We start from the raw sequence: 20437 nt of genomic DNA on the forward strand, positions 1-20437 counted from the left end.
ATATCTTGTCATGACTTGCATAATTTGCTTGATTATTGCACATGCTATTTGTACTGTAACAGAATTTCGATATCAATACGGAATCAATTGCGATCCTACATGCGTTTGCTTCTCAACCGTCCAAGAGTGACAACGTTCCCGCGAATTTGCGTTCTGCTTGAACATATGTATATGACGAGACGAGGAACAGCAATATCTAACTTCAAATAAAAGATTGTAAAAGATGCATCTGCATTTAGGTAGGTTGCCCTTCTGCAATTTTATACAAAATTTTTCTTTCCAACGTTAAATCAATTTTGTTTGTCATTTTTTAGATATTTGCAAATTAATTTTGATATTGTTTGTATTATATTTTTATCATACGATACTGATCCATACGTTACATCAAAATGGCGTCAAATGGCGTTTACCATCGATGACTTAGAAAGATTCATAAATTTTAAAATAATTTCGTCGACAAATTCTGTTGTCTTCAAGAGTAGGTAAAACACCACAATAACAACAATGTCCTTGAGCGGTCTTAACGCTAAATTCCAAGTAGTTCGCTCAGTCAGAGTGATATTAAACGAGAAAATAAAATGATTTAAAATCGAAACATTATACAATTTAAATAGATTTTTCTTTCAATGTAATTATATCACGCTTTTTGTGAACTGTTTTTCGCGAAATTACTTTTGTAATGGCGAAGCGATTATTTCAAGTAAGATATAAATCGTATTATACTTTAACAATTTTTATATTTTTAATATAAGCTAAGGTTAACGATGTGTGTATGTGTATAGTTTCAGATCTTTGTTATTATTTTCAGAAAGATTTTTGAAATATTACATCGGAGGAATGCAACTGCTACAAATTGGATCATCACATAAAAATAAATCTCAGAACATGGTTGTTTGTCTTTATTACCATCAACATATTAATACATGAAACAATAGCAGCTCCTCAACCATAACCTAAACCAGATTGTAAGTATTTTTCTTGTCACACATTGAACGCAATAATCTTTTATTACATTTACTACCGCAATATTTTTATAATAGAACTTGAACAATAAAATTCTTTAAAAATGTACATATGTACATTTTATTGTCATGCATAGCTGATGAAAAAAAATTTTGTTAATTTAGTTTGGCCACAATAAGATATTATAATAGATATTTCATTGTGTATAATTTAATATTTGCTTTACGTTTTTTTTGCAGTTTGCTATGTCTGTATTTAGTATTAACAACTAGCATCAAAATTATACGTTGGTAATGCTTAAGTTAGTTTCTTCAACAAAAAGGATTAATATTTTTAAGTCAACGAAAAAAGCATCTCAGGCGATTACACAAGTATAAGATGCCACAAATATGAACCGCTGATTACGTTCACTGACAGTCTTTGCGTATACATAAATTTTGAGAGTGCCGAGAAAAAGTATCAGGCGTTTATCGAGTTTTAAATATTGCCAGTGCGGTGAGTGATTAATTATCGATGGAAAATTAAAGTTTATGATAAAAGATAGAATGGATTAATCGACGGAAAAAAGCAACAGGATAACGATCGGTAAGTCCATATGCAATTATTTGATATTCAAATACATATTAAATATTATCTGTGAGACTATTTGATACGATTCTACATAATAATTTTTTTTTTATTAAACTACTAAAAAATCTATTAATAATATATCTAAAAAACAATTTAAAAAGAGATAAAAATTACATTTGATAAGATATATTTTTTATATGTATTTTTTTTCACAATTTTTACATCACTTTTTTATATGAAAATGATCGATATAGAAATGAAACAAACGTGCACCAGCATATTAAATTCTTTATTGTATTAAAAACGTACAAAATTTGTTTTACGATTTTTGAAATATAGATTGAAAAAAACTATTGTACAACTAACGTAAGTGCAGTCAATCTGATTTAGTAATTAATGGTAACAAAATAAGCATTAATTGTGACCATTGGTATTCAACTATTCTGTGTAATTCATTTATGAATAAATCGGGCAATTAATACTATTAATATATTATTATCACATAATTAACGTATCAATAATAGATTGTAAGTAATATTATAATTACGGAAAATACAAATGCACGTATTTTCACATACGATTATAAGTTCTGACAAAGAAAATTTTGCAGCAATTATTTTTCAAAAAATTGGGAAGTATTATTTAAAGAATAATTGATACATTAATTAAAAGATATTTTATTCTATAATTTACAACAATTATTTAATAATACATAAATCTTATGCATTAACTTTTTTCCTTATTAAATAGTATTTAATGTTTTGTTTTCAATTATGTACAGATGTATTTACACATGTATTAATTTTTTGTGTTAAGCGTATGTGTATTTAGATTTTAATAATATAAAAGTTTATTGAGATTAGATAAAATCCGCAATAACATTAATTAAGAATACGTTCGCGCTGTTTATATATCTCTGGAATTATTTCGTGTTGAGGTTTAGAAAAAGCGAGATAGTATAAATCCGACGAAAAAACTTTCGCTAATTGTTGAGCGTTAACAACAAGGAAATAATTACGCGCACTTGCGATTTAAGCAGGGTTATATTATTCTAGTGAGTCTCGAGTTAAACCGAGCTGAGCTGAGTTTCAAACCGAGTTCTCTAGCAAATGTGTATTTTCTTTGATGTAATGGCAAAATATTAACTTATACAAAACTGCGAACCGAGTTGCATAACATCGAAATAACTTGGTTCGAAAATCTAGTTAGATAATATTGCATGATTGGCTTGCGACAAAATTTGATGTGAAACTCATTGTCGGCTCAAAACTCGTTACCGACTCGATAAAGTGAATTTTAACGCGCGCGCGTGTAGAATTTATTGTCGAGGAAACGTGTTGCGTCGAGCAAAACGGCGTCTAGGACAGCGTCTACTTCACTGCGCTTAACCTCACGGCATATTTCGCTACCTGTTCGGCCAGTTTTTGTTGGCCAGGTCGGTTTATATTGCGAACTCTGAGGAGCGAACGAACTAGCGCCGCGTTACCATCATGCTAGCTTGGTACTCGTGAGACTGAATTCATCACGTAAATTTCCGATCGAGAAAAGATGGATGCGCATTAACAAGGTCGTTTGCATCGATCGACAATGTCCCAATCGTGCCTGATAACGATTAATAGTGAATTAAAGCAAAGCGAGATCTACGATTCGATACAAAGAAGCTGATTATAGCGAGCGGATAGGAGTGGGAAAGGAGATAATGCGCGCCGTGCACGATTTCCGGCTACGTTACTTCACGGTAAACTTTCACTTGTTGCTCTTGAACGGTGTCTCTTTCGAGGATCGTCCGCTCTCGTGTATTAATGTAACCGTAGCTTCGAATTCGATGTACGCATTCTGTACTTTGTTAATATGCTTGCATTACACGCTCCGTTTTCTTTTATGACATCGTTTTACGTGTACAATATTTCACGAGTAAAGCTTTTAACGATTCGATAAAACGCATTCAACATACGCACTGATAATGTGCGTTCGGCAGTAATTCACGCTTCGGGAATAGTATTTTGCGGTTTAATCGCGCTGTTGCTTAGATCCGCGAAATTGCGGACGGCAAAGGTGAAAATACCACGGAATGGGCAGTCGCTTCGTGTGTGTATATGCACGCAGAAACTCGTTTGCGTGTGTGTACGTACGTATATATGTGTGCGGTATACATTGGCGGCTGGTAGTTAATGGATGCTTAGAGGTTGATAGCCTTGAGTCGAGTATAGATCACGACTGGCTCTACCACGACAGACTGATTCTTAGGCGCCTTCCCTTTGCCTGGTCACTCCTCACCTTTTAGAAGCTATGTTCTTTTTGTTACTGCCGTTCGTTCATCCATCTCATCTCCACCGAGTTATCTCCACCTGCGACCCTTGATAGGAAATCCTTTCCCTTCTAACAGAAGTCGAAAACAAACGGCGGTGAATGTATTTCCTTGTGTTTAACGAAAACTAACGATGTTTAAGCTTTACCTTTATCCCAAAAGTACTCACGTAATTTCACGGTTAAAATTAGCACCTCGGTCATTTTAACCAGCGTGCTTTTCTTGCAAATACACATATTAGTATGTCTAATTTTATTGCAGATATATGTCTACATTAAACAATTAAAAAATGTTTCAGAAAAAGATAATATAAATAACGGTATTCTTAAATTCATTTTTGTAATGAAAAATCTAAATAAATTTTATTATGTTTTTATTTCAATTAATACAGTTCAATACGCTTATGAAGTTCATTGTCTACATTCTTGTAATTAGAAAATCTTTTATACGATTCACTCTCTATTTTGGAATTATGTTTCCATACATATAGATAATCTTAATTTTTCTTTAACTTGCTAAGTGACTTTTACAAATTCAGTTTACATCTGTTGTGTAGTCAATATTACATCTGTTTCAATTGATGGATTTCAATATTACATCTGTTGACAAAGGGAAATTTCACACATGTGTTGCAGATTTTCCGCAGGGCATACAATGATATTAGAAACATTCATGCAGAAAGAATGTAGCAACACGTTTTTCTTTTGAAAAGAGGAAAAAGAACAAAGGCATGCTGTGATCTTTGACCGCAATGGCTCTGAACAAGTTCGAACAGAAATGAGGACATTTATATCTCCTTCCGCTGTCCCTGCTCAAAGAAGGACTAAAGAAAATATGTAGACGAAGAAAGAAATGTGTAAGAATGTAAGTAGGTAGGTTGAAAGACATATACATATAACTTATATCACTATAGTATTGTTTCGGATATCATTGTAATGCAAATGTATTTATATTTTACAGAAAAAAACTTTGTGCGTGTAATCGGTGCTACGAAATGTATTCCTCCTGTCGTCATATAACAAAATGCGCGTCGGGAGTGCCGTTTATAATAGCGAGCGATTTTCGTATTCAGATACGCACGCGAGCAATGCGTGTGCCGTGAACGCGTGTGTGAGTGTCTCGAAGGACCGCTGAGAAGAGAAGGAAGCCTAGGAGGCATTGGGCGATAGCAGAGCAATGATATGGTAAATAATTTATTATAAAAAATGCATTTTTTAGCGAAGAGGATGTACGTATATGAGCAACGAATAAGATACAACCGAGATGCACTGAAAATGTGACCGATTATTTATTAATAATATTGGATAGCTAATAAATCCATACAAAAGTTGAAAATTATTGCTCTAAATATAAAATCTGAAATCTTTTATGTAATAGATACGTGAAGAAAATATATAATCGGTATAATCTTTTGTCGATGTTAAAAGCACCCGTTTTCGCACTGTAAGGTGTAGCATCATAAATCATTTAAGGATGAATCTCAAACTTGACGCACAACTACATTAGAAAATTCTTAAACAGTCTTCACGTCGCGTGTCATATTTAGAAAAATGGAGTTACCGGGAATTCTCATGAAAGCGACGATAAGTTTTGCGACATTAATGATGGGACATCTTATGCATGTAAAGCCATTTAGTCGCCGCGGCACGTAGAACGAGAGAAATAAAAGGAAGAACTGCGAAGAACTTAAGGATATTAAGATAAAATCAATAAGGAACTTAGTTTAGGAAGTGTTCGCGCGAGCAGCTTGAGAAAACTTCGCTCTTAATTAAGGTAATGCTGTCCGAGCACACAAACGTAACTGATTGTGAGGGCTAAGGACGGCGAACAGGAAGAGGGGAAGAGGCGATAAGCGCGACGGGGGATGGCGGAAGGGAACAGAGGACTAAGGGGCCTTCTGTTCGTGTTCTCTTTCTGCGTGTTCCTGGTACACGCGGGGGCGTTGCAATATAGTACGCAATATACGCTTCAGCGTAGCAAAATTTGGAGGGACGAAAAATTGTAATAGACCCCGATAATTTTTGAAGTGTTTAAAAACCGCGTGGTGGCGTGGCGTTTTTTTTTTGCTTAGCGGTTGGAGCACCCGAATCACTTCCAGCGTAGGGGCACTTCTCACGGTCGCAACGCTCCCGATCACAATATAATATAACAAAGCTTTAGAGGCTTAGATGAATAATACAATTATATTCCTTAATTTATCTCAAGTAAACTTGAGTAAAATTTAAATTTAAAACTTATTACTCGCTACTTGTACTGAAGTAATATTGATTTTAAATTGGTTAAAAGATTATTAAAAAGACATTCACAAATGTCTCATGAAATTCTTATTTCAGTCTTTTGATCAGGCTTTTCTTAAATTGTGCTTCAAAAACAATTGATATTTATTAGATAAAATATTTTGGATGTCATTGTAGTATAAATGTATTTGTATATTTTACAGATAAACCTTCGCGCTTCAAATCGCCATATATAAAGTTTAATGTGCGCAGTAATTATTTTATAAATATTAATTATTTCAAACACTAATCTGCATTTATTTTTTTATTTTACAGATCAACTTTGTGCGCGTAATCGGTGCTACAAAATATATTCGTTCCGTCGTATAGTATAACAAAATGCGCGTCGGGAGTGCCGTTAATGCCGAGAGTTATAGCGAATCTATAGATGAACGCATTTTTGCTGTATGACAAATATTGGGACACGATTTTTTTTTTACTTTAGGCTTGGCTCGGGGGAGGGAAAGGTCGGTTTCAATCATAAAATCTCGACTACGGCAGGGCAATCTTCGGTTCTACGTGCAGCGCGCTAGTTGTACAGATAGCCGGACTGTCGAAGGTAGTCGAGGACGGCTACCGGAGTTAGTCAAACGCTACCGATTGCTTTTCAGATGTCTTGTATCTAGTCGGTTGATTGGATGACTAATCACCTCATCTTCTTCGAGCTTATCTTTGCCTTCTGTTTTGAGAGAATCGTGCCCCAATTAGTAAATGTGGTCGTCTGAAACGCGGACGGAATTCGCGCGTAACGTCACAGCTTGGACAATTCGGTTCGATTCGCCTGTGATGTCGGGAGTGCCGTTTTAAGTATCGTGCGATTTTCGTATTTAGGTACGCATGCGAGCAATGCATGCGCCGCGAACGCGTGTGATTCAATGTGAGTGCTTCGAAGGACCACTGAGAGGAGGAGGAGGCTCAGGAGGAGCATCAGGCGCCGGCGGAGCAACTTTACGGTAAATAATAATTCATTTATTTGTTGAAAATGTTGTAAATTAAAAGACTTAAAATATTTACATTAGTTAATATTGATTATTATTAGAATTTATTTACATATTTATTACTTTTTATTTTAATAATTAAACTTTTTCAATAATTTTTTTATTCCATATTTGCTTACAAAAAGAATTAAAAGTTCAATGTACTCAATTATGATTTGATAAATATTCATTATGAACGCAACTATAATCTTGACTTATTTTTGTATTTTACAGATCATCAACTATGCAAATCAACAGAATGACAACTCCGCTGCTGCGCATCAATCGGTGAGTGAGTTTATAATTTGTCTTGATTGTTATTAAGATAATGGATCTATAAGATACATACTATAAAATTTAACACATTGTAGATCGTATATGATATTGATTTTATAAAAATTTTAGTTCGCACATTGCAAAATATTTTAAATTTAGTTAGTTTCTAGAAGAACAAATTATTTATTATTTTGATAAATTTAAATTATATTTTTTGTCACACGCGTTATATATATTTTATATATATTTATCTGTTAACATGTTCCATGTCGCTCTGATTTTACATAACTTTCTATTTACGTCGTGAAATTTATGTATATGTTGTAAAAAATTATAATTATAGAAATTACTAAAAATAAAATGTAACATACACAAAATATGTTGTACATCATAAAAAGCTATAATAAATTTAAGAAATATAAAATATTTTATTTTAAACGGCCTGAATAGAAAATAGTGAGGCCACCAGTAAGCCACACGGCATGGAACATGTTAATAATACCACACAAGATTATTCGAAACACGTAAATTAACATTTCAAAAACAGGACATGTTGATTTATGTTTCCGGTTTGCAATGAGTTAAAAAATATATGAATTAAAGAGTATGTAAGTGTAGACAAGAACATTATATGAGGACTAGTTTGTCTCTTTGCAATATTTGGGATATTTTTCATTAATTTGAGAATGAAAAATCTTTTTACTTTTTATTTTATCCTCGTATATGTGAATACAATAAAAATAGGATAAATTTCAATACGAAATAAAGAAAATCATACAATGCAATATTATAAGCATAATGATATACAAGAATGTTATAGATAAAATATAACAAATATATAATGTCATAGATCCATTATTTTAAAATGGATGAGCTAGGATTTAGATTCGTTGAATATTTAACTCTGGAATATTTAATAAATGTTGTTTTTAAATAAGAATTAAAGCAAGATATATTGAATTATTCAAAAAGTTTATAGTCTTTTTTTATGAGAAAATCAAAAACAATTTTTATATATTTATATCTTTATTTATTTAGTAATATGTATAAACAAGTTGTTAAAGATGGCCAAATGTTGTCGAAAACAACGTACATATATTATTGAATAAAGATGGATTTAAATATAAAACAATTATTTTTTTATTTAGTCATAAAAATTGCTACAAATTTTCCGAATAACTTAATATATTAAAATTTTTGAAATACATATGCGAATGTAAATATAAGTTAAAAATAAAAAGAATATGTTTTACACAAACGGGACAAAAATTGAAAATTTATATTTTACATTTGAAATAATTTATTTAATAAAAGAGCGCATTTTTCGTTATCGATTTTTGTTTGGTTATTGATTTTGAAATATATTTGAAGTATAGTCTTGCTATACGCTAATTTCTTCAGAATCTTTCCTAGCCTATCCATGCATCCGTGGTCCCATGGTTTAATTGATTCCATGGTCGAGCACGGAAATTCAAGATTCGTGGTCCCATCGATGATGGTCGAGCACGAATCTTGAAATAATGTTGATAACGATCGACCATCGAAATGGTCGACTATCAACACAAATTTCAGAACTCTGTGCGCTAAGCGTCTTATAAAAACTACTCTTAAATTTTTTAATATCGAGAGATACAATTTGCGTACTCGCCAACATTCGCTTTTGTTCGGGCAACTTATGTATCCGGAAGCGATCCTATCAGCGCGATACACTCGTTTACGTGTGATAAGGCAGCGCCCTATGCGACCACCTTGGAAAGGGGAACAGCAATAGAGAAATTATAGTCGAATATATAGTCGAAATATATACGTGTATACACTTTCGTATGTGTGTGACAAGCGCACATTGTTAAACGATAAAGCACATACGCGTTTGAATAGCGATGCGGTTATCGAAAAATTTCAACGACAATCTATTTAGATAAATTGCTTCCTAACCATTTAATATCCCCTTCGATGAGCCATAACACACTCATTACAAAAAAAGTCGAATTCTTATGCGTGTCGTGCTTTTAGTACTTTTATTAATAAGAATCAATATCTATATAATATTTTTTATTTTCAACAACAAAATATAATCGTAAAAACATGTAAAAATTGATCGCTTGGTTTGCAGTGACCCGGCATAATGGTGAAAGCAGAAATTTTAGGAACCTTTTCGTTTTTTTTTTTTTTTCTTTTTTTTACTTCGCGCTTGGGGCGCGTGAGCCACTTCCAACATAGGGGCGCTTAAGACGGTCGCAACGCCTCCGGGTACACGGCCTGCTCCGTTAGCTCAGTCACCGGCAACTATCGGGACAAATACAGAACTGGCTGCGGTCGTGCGTTTGTCCTGGTTGTGAACGCAATTTAGCGTCGTCTCTAAAGGCACCTGCATCTTTGACACTATGCGTAGATTTAAATGGTAACCCAACGACATAACTATCGCCTCTCGTGAAATGCTCCTTCCGGTAACGCGATAGGTCGAGCGTGACGCGTCTCATACGAAGGACCGTTATAATAACATAAATTTTTGCAGATGCAGGTGTAAGGATATCGCAAGTATGATTTACTGTACAAGAATCATACGAGTCAATTAGCGTGTATTTTGAAAATTTATGCTCTACATGCGACTTCAACACAGCGGAACTCATTTCGTTCAATGCTGAATGTCTTGTTTAATGCATTATTAGGATTGTCAATAATCGTATTAAATAATGAATAAAATTAAATATTTTAATGACGTGGAACTTTGAATTTTACATTGCTCATTAACAGTTAATATTACAATCATTAATATATAATATTAATAGTAAATTTTAATATATTAAATGTTCTGCGAAAGTGCTTCGAATTAAAAAAAAAACATTTGTACTTTTTAATTAAAAAAAAACATTTGTAGTACTCTTTTTGCATAATGCTTCGATCGATACGAATCTCGGAGCGTTAAAAAACAGAACAAAGCATAAACTTTCGTTATGCGTTACATGCACGATTAACCATTGTTATTCACGCCTGATTACCAAAAAACAGTACAATGCTGGTCTCACCGAGCAATTATTTATCGCTTTATGAAGCAGTGGCGTTTGCTAAATGCATCAGCAATATTATCGCGATTAGTTTAGTCCTTGCATAATGTGCATATACATATGTATAATAAATTATATACATACGTCTTTGTGTTTTTGAAAAATATAAAACATGCATCTCATCATTCCGGTACACAGCGCATTATTAGCAGACACTGTCGCGTATCTTGATAAATATAATGAGCACAAATGTAATAAGCTTGAACAAAACTTTTTATATAAAACTTTTTCTCTGTCCGACAGTCTGGATTTATCTCTTGAAATATCGATACACTTTTTTTGATACTCTATACAGCTTACTGACCGCCACAAACTCTGATATATTTATAAAGTGCGCAACGATTTATACGCTAGCTCTCCATTAAAGCCGCTTCCATCTATGTCATGCTGAATATCAGCTGACAAAAACGCTCTCTTCTCATCGCCGCATCGACACGGATTAACGGCCGAGTATCCACTCGGCTAGTTTATCGGTGCTTCCCTATTATCGCGCACCAACTCTTTCACTGGTTACGCTAAAACGCGACGCGTAATTTTGACTGCCGACAAAACACGAACGCCTCGGACTTAAATCCCACTCGCGAGCTGTTTCTTTTTTGCGACCGTCAGTCGCGAGCGTTGATTGCGGACGGCAAAACGCGTCGTAACGCGGTACCAGCCGGCCGGCCGGCAGGCCGGCGAGCGTGAAGAGAGAAATGGGAGAAGAAGGGCACGCGGTACCCGAACTTGCGTGCATCGTGCACAGCGGAGCATAACGCGGGGGCTTGCTTGGTGGTACCGGGGGGGGAACCGGTGACGGGGGCACGCGGTAACATGTTCGCGCCGGACTGCAGTTGGAAAGGGGATTGGGTTGGTCGGACCGGCATAAGAGATCGTCTGTGGGGAGAGAAGGGATCGTCGTCGACCGTGGAAGAGCGCGTCAGGGAGTCGGTAGATGGGGAACGGGGCAGAGGGTAACCGGCTGTAGAGGGGAACGCGGTGCGGAAGATCGGGAGAGCACTGAAGAACGGTGACTGGGGGGGAAGGAGACTAAAGAGCGAGCGAGAGAAGAATAGGACCGTGCGCGTTATGTCGGAACACTCTGGCGAATGCGCAAGAGCAAGGGAGAGAGAGCGAGCTGAAGTGGTGGGGTAAGAGAGAAAGAGTGAGAGGCAAAAGCCTCCTAGGCTCGCCTTTCTCGGTGTCCGCCGAGGCGCGCTAGTTTCGGTTTGCCGCTCCGACGTGACGGACGTGTGCGCACAGCAGTTGCTCGCTTCCACGTGGGGGCAGAGTTTCGAACTGCTATCATCGATGTGTTTAATCGCGTGCGTTTCGCAGAGTCAAGCGGCGATGCTAAAGTGAACATATAACGCGCCGAGCTTCCCAAATCGCGGTTAACCGGGTGACAGTGAATCTATCAATGGTGGAATCATCGAAAAAAGATCGTTTCGTGTTCGCGATCGCCGCGCTTAACTCCAAAGTGCAGTGACACGGTTGTTTAATACGTTCGCGCGAGCGTCAGTGAGACTCGGTGGACAGTGGATAATACGTGGAATTTGGATTACAGGAAGCACAATTACGGAAAGGGCTGCGTCGCTGCGTGAGAGAGAACCGTCACCGTCGTCGTTGTGGGGATTGCAGCAAAAATAAGGTTAGTGTCTTTTCCTTTCAAGCGCTTCCTCGAACGTCTCTTTCTTCCGCGAGACAAAGGCGCATTCGATTCTCGCGAGCAGTACACCGGTTAGCGGTGTGAAATGTGTAAAACCTGCGTGAAGTGAGAAGGAAAGAGAAAGAGGAAATAAAATGTATTAAATTACGATCATGTGTTAAATTTCCGATCGCGAAATATGACGAAACAGGAGTACTCTCGCGACAATGATTCAATTTATTCAACGGCGTGAATTGAGCTGTTTTTTCTTTGCTCCGTTTTTCACTCTTGCCATGTTTTTTTCATTTCTCAGGCAAAATGGCGTCTTCGAATAAATCTCGTCAGTCTTCGCGATTTTTTGCACGTAAGAAAAAATGACGGAAAACGATCGATAATGATCGATGGAAATTTCGACTTAAAAGCTAGTTTATTCACGCGACGGTGATACTATACTCAAAGCACAAAATTGCTTTTAGTGATCAAAACTCACGTGGTGAAATATTTAAACGACGCGTTCCACGCGCGATTTCGATTGAATAAGTTTCGAAATAAAACTCGTGTGGTAGGTGAATGGTTTTTTTTATCACGCTTTTAAGAACTTGGTTTTTCGCGATACAAGCGTGCAAACTACATTGTATTTTTCCTCGAGATATTTAATTTACAACATAAAACTTTCTTATGAATTTATTTTTAATATCGGATTTTGTACATTTAAGCATAGTGATTTAAAAATTGTAGGATGTTGCTTTAACGCAATACTGTTTTTATTAATCTTTATTGCTAAACGAAAGAACATGATTTTTGATAATTTGTGGATGACGATTTATTTAATTTCGCTCGCCGTTTGATTCTCGTCTCTTTCGGTTGAAAGTGTGAGGACCAAAATGTCGTTCATTTTTATCTAAATTTAGTTAGCCCACACGTTGATAAAAATCCGTGTACATATTTTTTTCGTGGTTTATTTTAATACGCGGTACGGTACGTAAATTCATTTTACATCGTTCGGTACAATTTGTTTAACTCTGCGCTTTTTACGTCGAACTGGATGTATATAATAAAAAAACACGCTGTACGCTTAAATTATTATTCATGAAAGTTATTGCAATAGTAATCGTACCGATAAATTTCTATAGTCATATACTATTACATGAGTGAAAAAATGTTGTGTACAGAGAGAGAGCACGGCTTTATTAAAATAAAAATATCTATATTATGCATTGGAATTCTCATGCATCATAAATAGCATGTATATTAATTTTTATATAATTGAACTTGTTTTGATAGTAAAAATCGACTTAAAAAGAGATTCAAATTAATTAAAAATGGAGAACAATTGAGATTTATTTTGTTTTTGTAAAATTTGATTCGAACATATAAAGAGGACGCGCAAACATATTCTTTTTCGCATAGATTATGCATTGTTTATGCATAACCTATATAATCCGTTTATAAATAGGTATACTGTATCTATATTGCATATTGATGAGATTCCAATACTGTAGCAAACGATTCAAGTAGCTATTGCTACAATATATTACTGTCTGATTTTAATTCTGCTCGTGTCCAATTTTAAGAATTTTAACTTCAAAATTTTTTGCTCCGTGCAGCGACTAAAATATTTCGATGTTATTCGGAGTAGCATCTCGCGCGTTTGTTTTGTTGGCATCAATGTTTATATGCATATACGCATGTGTGAGTATCGGGAACGCGCTCCGAGTCTACGTACAGTGTCAACAAACCGATCGGCGGGCGACGAGGACGCCTCGGCCTCTCGTTCGTAGCGCCGTGTGTACATCGAGGCTCGGTGATTCGTGGAAGGAGGGGGGGCTCAAAGGAATTCTTCAATTGTGCATCGAAGCGAGAATAAAGACGCGGGAAGTCGTCGCTCCCCCTTGCTTTTACCGAACGATCGCGCACCATTTTCCTACAGACGCATAATGACTGTTTTTCCGCTGCGGCCGCTGTATCAGCGAGACGTCTTTAACACGCTAGAGAAAGCAATGGGTCTATAATTGGAAGCTTTCGTGTTTCTTATTTTTATTTGACAACCGTCATTACCTTGCAACAATAACAGTAGAACGGAAAAAAAATATACGAATAGCATAGCGAACAAAATCAAATTCTCCGAAATTTAAATGCGGTGTAGGTGATGATGGCGTTCAGTTTTTAGTGATGATCATAAGGCCTACATTTTACCGTAGTTTATCGCATTGTCGATTTTTCGAACGACGAAAATCCTTCAACATATTTTGCGGCGGAGAAACGAGTTTGATGCTCGGTGAGAAACCAGTTCTTTCTTCATTTCGTCCTTGAAAGGTAAAACATTGGGTGGAATTTGTCGGAAAGTCTACTGATTTTGCTTCGAATGTACTATAAGCTTACTTATAGGAGTATTATACCCATATTTATTTTAAGTATGAGTTATGCTACTCCCAAAATTAAAAGTATAAAAACGATATTAAAGGAAAAGGGATAAGATTCGGCTCGCTCCAATCTGGACGCGAATGTGTTCATTAAGGACTACGATTTGTAGTTGAAATCGTAATTTAATACGGTTAAGTGATATCGCTATCCTGTGTGGCAAAATGTAGCAGGTGTGTACGGTAACCGTCGTAGTAACGAAGTAAGCAGTTCAAAGTAAAAGTTTGCGCGACGCTTTTCTAGCGCCTTTGCGAGCGTCGGCCGTTATCGGTTTGCTGAACTTCGTGGTCTTTTTGTAAGTCTGCGGAGAATAAGAATGCGCTATTCGCGCTAGTGAAAAACGGTTGTACACTCAGACGCGAATCGTTCTAATCTCTCGCTTTAGAAGTTCTGACTAATATGTTAAAAAATAAAAGAAATAATTAAATAAAATCAATAATAGAAAACGCGTATAGATTAATTATTTCGTTCATTACGTTTATTTGTTTTTATATTCTCGTGAACAGAAAAATAGTTGACGTTACATCGCATTTGTGTATTGTTGAATTAACGTTCTTACTTCTTTTAACCGATACCGTGGTCAGTTTTATTCACGAAGCGTATAGCTTTCTAGTAACTATGCAACTCTGGCGTCTCGTTAAAAGTTCAGAAAGCCGCATTCGGATCGATGCAACAAAAGAATGCATATAATAAAGATATTTTTATAAATGTTGAATGAATAATCTTGATACTTTTTGAATATCTTTAAGTGTATAATAATTTTAAAGATTCGATTTTTCAAGATGCATCCTAAAGTAAATAGTTACAATTATTATCGACAAACAAGCATTGTGAGAGAGAGAATCGTGAAATAAATTTTTCACGTAAATTTTTCAGATGGAAAAATAAATAATTTCTCGAATGAATTTAGAAAACGCGGAAACTGTTAACTAATTTGATATTAAGTTTTTTCTTATGATTGTTTGCTTATTGAATGCGCAGCGTGTTACCGTCCCTTAATTATTACCTTTAAATACGTTAGCAAAATATTCATGTTGTAATATCATTGGTGTACAACACACAGATAATTCCCGTGAGTGCTTCGACTCGCTCCATTCGAATCTGCATGTTAACGCCTTTGTTAATTACACCTTGAGAGATTACGACGGGGACAGGTGGCTCCAACGATTAGCCATTGTCCGTCTTGGAAACACTGATTGGATAGGTGCGCCTAAGCATCGTCGATAAGTACTGATTAATGTACTCCGAGTGCAACATCGTGCCTGATCAAGGCATTTTAACTGAATGAAAAATTAGCCTATCTAGATAGAAAAAAACGGTTCTTTTCAAACGATTTTTTCATAATCGAAACTCACATGGCCATTCAAAAGGCTTCACGATTCGAACATTCCGGTTCTTCGACTGTCGTCCTATAATGCATCTATATTAGGTGTCCTGAATACCTTCGTATCATTGAAGAAACACTTTTCGAAGAAAGAAAAGAATAACATGTCGTGTAACTGTACGTAAATCATAACTGTTTATTTTAATGAAAGTAGATGACGTCTGATTAGCTCAATGACACGTACGGTATCGTGATTTTTTCAAACGAAAACAAATGGTCATTGTTGTCAGCGGATTTGAATATCAGAAGAAGAGAAAGAGAAGGAGCATTAGGACATTGCAGGCGCATTCACGCCTGTAGCGGATCGTAAACTCGAGAACGACGATAAATATGTCGGTAAAAGATTGTTCGAAGTAAAAGGCATAACGACATCCCACCGCTTGACGCGCAGGAACAGCTGCTGCGTTCTCCATCCTGCGGTCGGAAGACCCGGTGATCCTCGAGAGCGAAGCTAATTTTACGAAGGAAAGCGACCCGAGAGCGATAGAATCACTCGTTCAGCGCGCAGAGCTTAACTTGCAACTGCGTTTTTACGCTCGAGAACACCGTGCGTCGACTAGAACGCGATTCGGCGCGTATTTATGAGACCAGTCGTATCTCAATCTCAACACGCTGTCGCGCGTGGTCGTAAAGCAGCACGATGTATGCGCAAAACATTCCATCGTGTGTGCACGCATTAACGCATAGAGGCGCGTCCGAACGGTAAATTTATGATAACCGACTGCTTATGATAACCTATCGGAACTTTGCTCGTTGCAAAATTAAAGAGCCGCGGAGTGGGATGTTTGGTGTAACCGTTATTTTAATCTTGTTATATCTAGCAACATGAATTCTTGATCCGAGAAAATCACCATTTTATTTCAAGCCATTAATATGTAATGTTATCAGCAGTAGTAGTGATTAATATTCACGCATATATGAATAATGTCCGATAAATCAGTAAATTGCAATATTGATTTTAACTCGTATGCGCATATCAAAGCGGCCGGCTGGAGTTGTACATTACGGATTCAGACTAAACATCATTTTTCATACAACGGTAACGATGAGCGTCTCTATATATAAGCAAAACACAGGACGCAGTTCCCCCACTTCTTTCTGCTCCTCGTTCGTCTTTCACAGCGTGTAACGCACTCATTCGGCTCGAATATCACACCATCCGTGCACGTTTCCACCTCGCTGATTAATTTCAACAGAAAAGCAGACAACGCTTACTCGATTACGGTGCAAATGTAACCGGGTTTCGTTCGGGGGGAAAAAAAAGCGGCCGATCGCGTTACAGCTTACACGAGCTTGTTCGTAAACACACCCCGAAATGTCACTCACATTCTCATAAGTGTCTACGAGACTCTTGCACTGCAACCCGACGCAAACTCGCCACCACTCACGCCGTAAGCAGAGCATGAAAAAGGCGAAGAACGTGCACACGTGCACCTACTGAAAGGGAAAAATAGTACAAACAGCGCGCGAGATATATGTGCTACGCGTTCGACGCGTTCGTGGTCTGGTGTCGCGACGCGATATACCTGACCTGACCTGACCCGGTCTTAGGGTTTTCCAAAGCGGTCGACATTCCACGAGTGCATGCCGAGAACCTTGCGACTGCTCGATTGCTGGAAACGTGTCGCGCGTGCGATCGATACTCCGCTGATTCTAATATCTTATCGGTTACGCGACCATCGTTGTCGGTTGGTTTTCCGCTTCAGAGACCGATCGCGATCGCGACTATGTACTTACGATTGCGTGTATGTACGTGCGCGGCTTTTCTATGCTCGAATAATTTTGTGTCATTGACCAGCGTGCAATCGCTACATCTCGATAACCTAAAAGATTGCCGAGAAACATCGCGATTTCGTAATCGATGAAACAAATGAGATAGAAGAACAGTTACGACAGGTTAATTCGAGTTTCAATAATTGATTCGCACGGCGTGGATGATGAAACAATGCGAATGAAAATAGACTGCAACATAACGTCGACTACGTTATTGTTCAAATTTTATTGCGTAATTTTTCTCTATAGGTAAAAAATAAAAATTTTCACTTTTTCGAAAATTTTGTCGGTACGAAATGGTCGAGTTTTCTTGATTGAGTTTGACAAAAAAATCGAAAGTGAGAAAGTTGAATAGCAGTACAATCTGATCGTAACAATACGGATATTGTAAGCGTTTGAGAAATGTTTTTTTTTCGAGAAAATCTTTCCCAAATTCAAACGGATAATCTGTCAAACACATGCCGTTGTGAAGAATTCCACCCATAGGATAAACCCTGGGAAGCGAGGCTAACCGTCTGTTCCTTTGTAATACACTCGTGATAAACGATCATATTGTCTGTGCTACTCTCGAAAATTTATTTATCGCTGAAAGTTTCGGGAGCGAACGGAAAAATTAATTACGCGCACATGGCTTGACGCGGGAAATTATTATCTCCGGAATTTTTCTCTTCAAAGCTTGGATCGGGCAGGATGCGCGCGGGTTGTTTATTTTACTTTTTGGCCTTTATTTCCTGGGTAGTGTAGCGGCAAACCGAACGTGTCCTTAAAGAGTTATTTAGAGTCGAATTTACCGTCGCACCTTCGCCGTCTTCGTTGCGCAATTCGTTATATAATGACTTGCTGTATTTCTTCTTATTCAATGCGCTCGTGGATCGACAACCGCTGAGCTAAAGAATGCACAGCTTTGAAGCTATCTTGACAGTTAATTTCCTGAGTGGCAGCTGCATGTATACAGCGAATAATCGAATATATGTACATACGCACTATCGTATATCGATTTCATGTACGCAACAGCCTATACGCATTTCAATTAGGAAAACTATATATATTTTCCGTAATACTTATTTATAGCGTGTATAATATTTATAGCCGACAGTGCTATTGGATCGATGCACACGTCTCGCGCATTGAAATTAACGGAAATATAATTTTATATTTCGAAATTTATAAAAGCATGATGTAGCTGTTGCGGAAATGAGTATAAAAAGTAATACCGCGTAGTAATGCGTAGGATAAGAGACGGTAGAATCGGTAATCATTCGATAATAAATAAAACTCCAACAGCACGGTTATCCGTAAATATTATACACGGATAAATCAATATCGTACGGATGAACGTAATGCTTCTCAATATTAACGAACAGTTAATGAGTTTTTCGCGTCGTGTTCTATCGCGAACTGCCGCGATTCAGTCAGTAACGTAACGAATTGTCCGATCCTGATCGCGTTTGCGTGTAAGCGGATTTAGTAGTCTTTTGTGACAGCACTAAGAAGATTATGGTAAAACAATGTATGGGAGTCAGATGGGACAGCAGAAAAGTGAAATTTATATAACGAATACGGGGCTGTAGATAATACGATGCGCGATTCCATTAAAACTGTATTTGCATCCCGTATTCATTCGGTTGATGTGCTTTGAAACGTACATATTTGCCGGGCGAAAAGTGGACGGTTTTTTGTTTATATATATATTTGTTTTACAATCAGTATCATTTATTATGCAATTTTGACAACTGCAGTGTTGAATAAAATGGTCGAGATAAGGCTAGTCCTGCGCACAAAAGCCGCGTTAAATGAGAAATAAATCCGTGCTAGAAATTGTAATATCGAACGAAAAATGTTTCTCGTAAGCTTATTTTTCATACATTTTTATAGTGAAGAGGAATTTATTTCTCTTAGTTTATTAAATTTTACTATGTTTTAGTTCAGAATTAAAAAGAGAAAAAACAAAAAATAATAAAACAGCTGCAAACATGAATAATTCGTAAAATATAAGGATTATTCTACGTAGAAATGATGGCAATTTATCTAAACATGAAGAAATGAATAAATTATCAAAAACGTGAAGAGATGCGCCTGTGCAGGAGAGAAAAGATATATTTTTAACACGCTCCTTCTCTCAAAACAGCGCCGGCCTCATATCGTGTATGCGTGCACCCTCGTGTTCTTAAAAGCTTCCGTTCTCTTAAATCGTTTAACCGTATAATTTTGTACCATAAGATATATATAACTCCGAACATTACAAGATACATTTGGAGAAATCTGAAGGAAGTCATTAAGACGTTATATAATAATCTATAAATCCGATTCTCGAGAAACTTTATTTCTCTGATATATCATTAAATTCTCTTGATGACATATTTCTCTCGAATATTTACATAATCTTTGAAACCTGCTTTCTTAATAGCACCTGTCATTGAGCTTACAATGTATACAGCTATCTTGTTTTAAAGCTAACGATGTTTTTCATACTAATGCCAGCGTTTCGAGAACGAAAGAGCTTGCATATTGATCATCTTATTATGCTTCAACGATTTTACAATATTCTGAAGAGGATGTTTTATCGAAGAATATCTGTGCACCTTGCGTATACACCAGCTCGAAAGTAACCCGAGCTGTACATGATTACTCAGATCGTCGAGGAAAAGTCCTCGACCGGGATGTGCGACGATCGCTCGGGCGCAAGCGAGAATGCGACACGGCCCTGAGCGGATTAATAACGTGGAAATTACGTGGGGCTAAAACTCTCTCTCTCTCTCTCCCGCAGTCTGTAACAAAATCAGAACGTCGAAGATTG

The 20437-nt window shown here is 36.7% G+C and overlaps 1 protein-coding gene across 7 annotated transcripts in view; it reads left to right on the forward strand.

The window, feature by feature from the left end:
• The first annotated feature begins 49 nt into the window (after positions 1–49).
• The window catches only part of kug (kugelei), a 290315-nt gene continuing 269927 nt past the window's right edge, over positions 50–20437 (forward strand). For 2 of the 7 annotated variants that reach the window (XM_067358936.1, XM_012360696.2), the window contains exon 1: positions 11119–12065. The gene's annotated coding sequence lies outside the window, so the exon portion shown is untranslated. Of the gene's footprint in view, positions 240–314; positions 479–808; positions 966–1202; positions 1549–4476; positions 4714–4801; positions 5026–6393; positions 7071–7328; positions 7383–11112; positions 12066–20437 lie in introns of those variants that run through there. The other 5 variants (XM_012360693.2, XM_012360694.2, XM_012360691.2 and 2 more) reach the window with 4 other exon arrangements.

The sequence above is a fragment of the Linepithema humile genome, chromosome 7 (assembly GCF_040581485.1).
Source record: "Linepithema humile isolate Giens D197 chromosome 7, Lhum_UNIL_v1.0, whole genome shotgun sequence".
In the NCBI taxonomy this organism is placed as follows: Eukaryota; Metazoa; Arthropoda; class Insecta; order Hymenoptera; family Formicidae; genus Linepithema; species Linepithema humile.